The sequence below is a fragment of the Gossypium arboreum genome, chromosome 5, assembly GCF_025698485.1.
Source record: "Gossypium arboreum isolate Shixiya-1 chromosome 5, ASM2569848v2, whole genome shotgun sequence".
Classification (NCBI taxonomy): domain Eukaryota; kingdom Viridiplantae; phylum Streptophyta; class Magnoliopsida; order Malvales; family Malvaceae; genus Gossypium; species Gossypium arboreum.
The window spans coordinates 62,982,348-62,988,347 of record NC_069074.1 but is presented as its reverse complement, the minus strand read 5'-3'; the positions used below and the strand labels follow the sequence as shown (position 1 = coordinate 62,988,347).

At 40.2% G+C, this 6,000-nt stretch overlaps 1 non-coding gene across 1 annotated transcript; it reads right to left on the bottom strand.

The window, feature by feature from the left end:
- Positions 1-422: 422 nt before the first annotated feature.
- On the bottom strand, positions 423-528 carry LOC128293604 (small nucleolar RNA R71). The gene has a single exon (XR_008283784.1). It is a non-coding gene; the product is annotated as a small nucleolar RNA R71 (small nucleolar RNA).
- Positions 529-6,000: the final 5,472 nt, after the last annotated feature.

The following is a 6,000-nucleotide window of genomic DNA, read 5'->3' as shown; positions in this document are numbered from 1 at the left end:
AAACCAAGGCAATCAGCTACCTCCTGCAATTGTGGCTAATTAAAATCCTGCTCCACGTACTATGTATGATTATGCTAAACCTTCTCTAACAGGAACTGAGTCTAGCATAGTTAGACCAGCTGTAGCTGCAAATACTTTTGAACTGAAACCTAACACAATTCAAATGATACAGCGGTTTGTTCAATTTGATGGTTTGCAGGATGAAGATCCCAACGCTCACTTAGCAAACTTTCTGGAATTTTGCGATACATTTAAAATCAATGGCATTACTAATGATGCCATTCGTCTTCGGTTATTTCCTTTTTCACTGAGAAACAAAGCTAAACAGTGGTTGAACTCGTTACCACGAGGGTCTATCAGTACTTGGAAACAAATGACCGAAAATTTTTTACTAAAATATTTTCCGCCGGAAAAAATGGCTAAGTTACATAATGATATTTCTTCTTTTGTGTAGATGGACTTAGAGACACTTTACAATGCATGGGAGAGATACAAAGACTTACTGAGAAGGTGCCCTCACCATGGGTTACCGCTTTGGCTTCAAATACAAACATTTCACAATGGTCTGAATCCCTCAACTCGGCAAATGGTTGACGCAGCTGCTGGTGGAACCATCAACAACAAAACACCTGAAGAGGGTTATGAATTCATTGAAAAAATGTCACTGAATAACTATCAGTGGAAAGTCATGAGGACTAAGCCAACAAAAACAGCTGGCGTTTATAACGTTGACTCAGTTACTATGCTATCAAATCAGGTAGAACTTCTCAATTAAAAGATTGATGGTTTACTTGGTTCTACGCAGGTACATCCAGTAATGAGGTGTGACTCAAGTGGAAGAGGTGTGCATATAGAATATCAATCCTTCAATCTTACAACCGAAGAGGAACAAGTCAACTATATGGGTAACAATAACTTTAGATTTCAAAATAACCCATACAATAATACTTATAATGTAGGTTGGAGGAACCACCCAAATTTCTCCTGGGGTGGTCAAGGGAATCAAAAGCCACAAAATCCTTAGGGTTTTCAACAGCCACCTTATCAATAAGAGAAGAAATCGAACCTTGAGGAGATGCTCTCAAAATTCATACCAATGTCAGAAACCTGTTTCCAAAATACCGAGACAGCACTTAAAAATCAACAAGCATCAGTCCAAGGACTCGAAACTCAGATAGGCCAGCTATCCAAACTAATCTCCGAACGACCACAAGGTAGCTTACCAAGTAATACTGAACCTAACCCAAGGGAACACCTCAACGCAATTAGTACTCAAGATAAGGAAGGATTCATTGTACCTGAGCCAGAATTGATGCAAGAAACTGTGGTGAGCAAAGGTGAAAGTGAGGTAAGTCATAACAAAATGATGAATGAAGAATATAGACCTCATGTCCCATACCCTAACACGACAAGGAAAGACCGCTCAGACGAACAATTCAGTAAATTCCTCAAACTTTTGAAAAAATTACATATTAACTTACCGTTTATTGAAGCTTTGTCGCAGATGCCAAATGCAATGAAATTTTTAAAAGAGCTTTTAGTAAATAAACGGAAGTTGGACGAAGCGTCGCATGTGGAGCTAAACGCAGTCTGCTCAGATATTCTACAGAATAAGCTACCCTACAAATTGAAAGATCCAGGGAGTTTTACAATTCCTTGCTTAATTGGTAGTTTAGATATAAATCATGCATTAGCTGATTTAGGGGCTAGTATTAACGTCATGCCTTACAAAATGTTTAAGCAACTAGGTCTTGGGAAACCTCAACAAACTAGGATGACCATTCAAATGGCAGATAAAACTATAAGATTTCCTAGGGGTATTATTGAAGATGTACTAGTGAAAGTAGATAAGTTCATATTTCCCGTTGATTTCGTTGTTCTAGACATAGAGGAGGATAATAACACCCTTTTGATTTTAGGGAGGCCCTTTTTAGCAACTGCTAAAACAATTATTGATGTTGGTACAGGTGAGCTCACACTTCGTGTAGGAGATGACACGATCACCCTTCAAGCTCGTAATTCTGGCATCACATCGAACATTGAAGTTAATAGTCCACACCAATCTATTAAAACTAACAATATGACTTTGCAAAAGTTGAGCTTCAAAGAAGTTCACGAGCCATGTTCCAAAAATGATAGAGGACACATTCATGAAGAATGAAGGCTACGAATAGAGGAGCTAGAAAAATTGTGAGCACACAAACCGAGAACATATGATAAATCGAAACTACGTCAAAACAAGGCCAATACCTCTCCAAATCAACTTAAGGTTGGCGATAAAGTCTTACTAGATGCTGCAAATCCTCACATTGTCACTACCACACCAAATGAGGAAACCCCTCTTACGATACTCAATATTTTTCCATTCAGTACGGTGGAGGTGAGTCTTCCCAAGTTCGGCACTTTTAAGGTAAACAACACCCAATTAAAACTTTATTTTGATGAGATTGATAGCAAGAATGTGGAGTATAAAATCCTCGAACCACAGTGACCATACAACAGAGAGGTAAGTCGAGCTTAGACTATAAATAAGTGCTTTTTGGGAGGCAACCCGAGCACTAACATTATACATTTCTTTAAATTTTGGGTATTTAACTCCTAACCTACTAATAGAAATCTTGAATATAGGTGTTTCCACATAGACACGACCAATCACACAGGCGTGCTTAAGGCCGTGTGAAAACAGGGCAAAAGATTTTCCCCAACACGGGCTACGATAAAATGCCACGGCCGTGCGACATGGCTGTGGTTGAGCCTGCCAAAACAACACGGGTGTGCGACACGCCCGTGTGGAGGAACCATGGACGAACAAGTTAAAATAGCATGGGCGTGCGGCACGCCTGCGTCTAACACCCGTGGTCGAACCTGTTTAATTAACACGGGGGTGAGGCTTTAACACACGGGCGTAGGGCTTTAACACACGGGTATGGGAGAAGCGAACGAAGCTAGACACGGTCGTGCGACACGGCCGTGTGAACCAACACACCCGAGGCACACGGGCTTGTGTAGAATTTCAGACACGCCAAAATAGGAAAAACGCGAAACACACGGGCTAAAATTGGGGCATACGGGCTTGTCCAATGGCCGTGTGTCCCAAAACCTATAAATAGGCTACACTATTCATTGTCTTCCCCACTCAAAAACCCTAACCCTAGCCGTTGCAATTCCACACGGCCTCCTTGCCACGCCCGTGTGCCGCTTCTCACCCCATTTTTGACACTCAATCTCTCTCCCTTAGCATTTGTTTACTCTTTTCACTTCTATTTTACTTATTACTAATGCTTATTATTACAATAATTTCCATTTCTTTTGAACTATTTTCCATTTCTGTTCATTACTTTATCATTTAAATTGCATTTTTAGTTAGTTATTATACATTGCATGTTAAATCAAGTGATTAGGAAACTTCATACCCATGATTTTACCATGCTTATTCTCATGATATTCCCATTCCAATATCTCTTATGTAATTTACATTGTTCAATTTTTTCTTATACATTTCATGTTGTTAGGAAAGCTTCATTCTTTTACACATGTCATTACTACATACAATGACAAAGTCACGAAATTATTATATTAGTTATGTTTGTTGTGGCTGAAAGTCTACTTTTTAGTTGGAAATTGTATTCCTTTTACTTCGACCACTCATCAAGATGACTTGATGACTCTAGTTCCAGGTACCATGTCATCGTCAAGAGGAAAGAAAACTGTCGTACCTGCTTCGAAGAAGAGGAAGGGAGCGTCCTCTTCCGCAGGCCCAACCGCAAAAATCCATCACCCTCTCCTACAGTTTCCCCAAGGGCCCCAAGAAGAACTGTTTCAAATACTTCGGGCCCGACCCTTAATTGCGGGCCTGCATCGATTGGGCTACCGTAGAACAAGTCCAGATGGCTGACGCGATTCGGGCTCTCTTAACCACTGACCCTTGGGAGATGTTCTTTGGGATTATTGAGCCAACATACCTCGAGCTCATGATGGAACTATGCTTAACGTTCCATCTCTAGACCGTAATGACAAGGTATGATGATCCCAGCACAGTCCAGTTTCGCCTAGGCAGATTAATCTACCAGCTAAGCGTCCCAGAGTTTGGTACTGCTCTAGGCTTATATACGGAGGAGTTTTGAAAGGAGAATGAACTACATGCTCTTAGTCGCCACATACATTTCTCTCCCTCGAAGTGCTGGCACACTTTGGCCCATAGACGGCCTCGTACAATCCTAGCCGTTCCAATGCATCAGTTCTCCCACCATTTCTGAGGTACTTACACGTTATTTTAGCCCACACGATTACAGGGAGGTGAGAGAGCACTGGCGTCGTCAACACCCACGACGTCTACTTCCTATGATGCATGTCATAAGGGTACGTCATCGACCTTGCCTATTTCATCGCCCTTGTGATTCAGCACCAGACAGAGCGACATCGGAAGGGGGTCATTTCTATTGGCCCCTACGTGACTAGGCTGACACGACACTTCGGGCTCCTCAACACCGTGGCCCAAGAATCATCCCTCACCTTTATTGGCCAGATGTCTCCACAAGGCATCTCAAGCATGCTTAGCATGAGGATGATTGAGAGGCACCAAGGAACCTATCCTCCCTAGTATCGTCTCCCCCAATTTACCGAGAAGAAGACCTACGAGGACATTCCTGATAATGTCCCCCCACAGAACGAGGACCCACCGACTCAGCCACCACCACTCTCTCGTCCAGTTCATGCGGCAGCTTCATATGCTGACATCTCTGCGCATCTCATCCGATTCGAGCATCAGTGTTTTCAATCATTTGACAACATTGATGCTACTCGACAGCAGATTTGTCAGCACCTCCACATCTCATTGCCAGTCCCACCTTGCGAACCATCCAAAGATGAAGATGTTTAGAAATATTTATTTATTATTTTATGTTTTCAATTTTTCTTGAAACAACTATTTATTTTTATTAGATTTTAGAAATTTTATTTTAAAATTTCAGTTTTTCTTTTTGAGTAATTATTTTTCCTAACATCCCCTAAAAAAGTTCCTGATTTTATCACAGTTATATAGAGCTCTTAAGCTCATCATCACAGAGGAACAAAAACTCCACCGGGAAAGGTTCTCCACAACTGCCATGTCCTGCTTGACCACGACCATAGCTACCACTAGATATAATATTCTTTTAGCGCAGGACTTATGGCCTAATGAACCTCTACGACCGCAGGAGTATCCTCCTCCACTCTCGAACCGATTACTCTCCAAAACTCTAGTCCGAGGAATTCATCATACAGGAAGTTTCACTTCTCTCCCTATCTTATTTTTATTTTATAATACCTATCTTTGTACATTGAGGGCAATGTACATCTTAAGTGTGGGGAGAGGCATTCATTTCATTATCAGAAAAATCCCTAATTAATTACCTTATTCTCTTGAAAAGCTCTCATATCATATTTAGGATAAATTTTGATTGGTTTATGATTTTGATTGATATATCTTGAATTAAAACATAGGGATTTATGCATTGACTATTTAAACTTTAAGACATTAGAGAATCAAGCATGATAAGTTGATTTTAAAGAATTTAAAATTATAGGTTGTTTCCCCAAGTTTAGGTATTACTTTGAATTGGAATTCACGAGTCTAAATATCAAAAAGCCATATTTTTTTAGAGATTTTTGAGCCTTTTGAGCATCTATTCATCCTTTCATGCTCACTTTTATTATTGCTTTGAATGCATCAGTATTAAACTGTTATTCTAGAACTTGCTTGACTATGCATGTCAAGACCACACCATTTGATTTGATATGTCAAAATGATTAAGGCACTTAGGATTAACCCACTCATGCCATGAAAAGCCTACCTCTACGATTAACCCCTAGTAAACCCCATTGAGCCTAACAAGCCATTCCTTGTATTAATATCAATTTAACCCATTATTGTTGAAATCCCCTAAATTAATACCTATTTTTGTCAAGATTTGAGTTGAATGGATTGATTAGCTATGTTTTGTTCTTAACAGTTAGTCTATG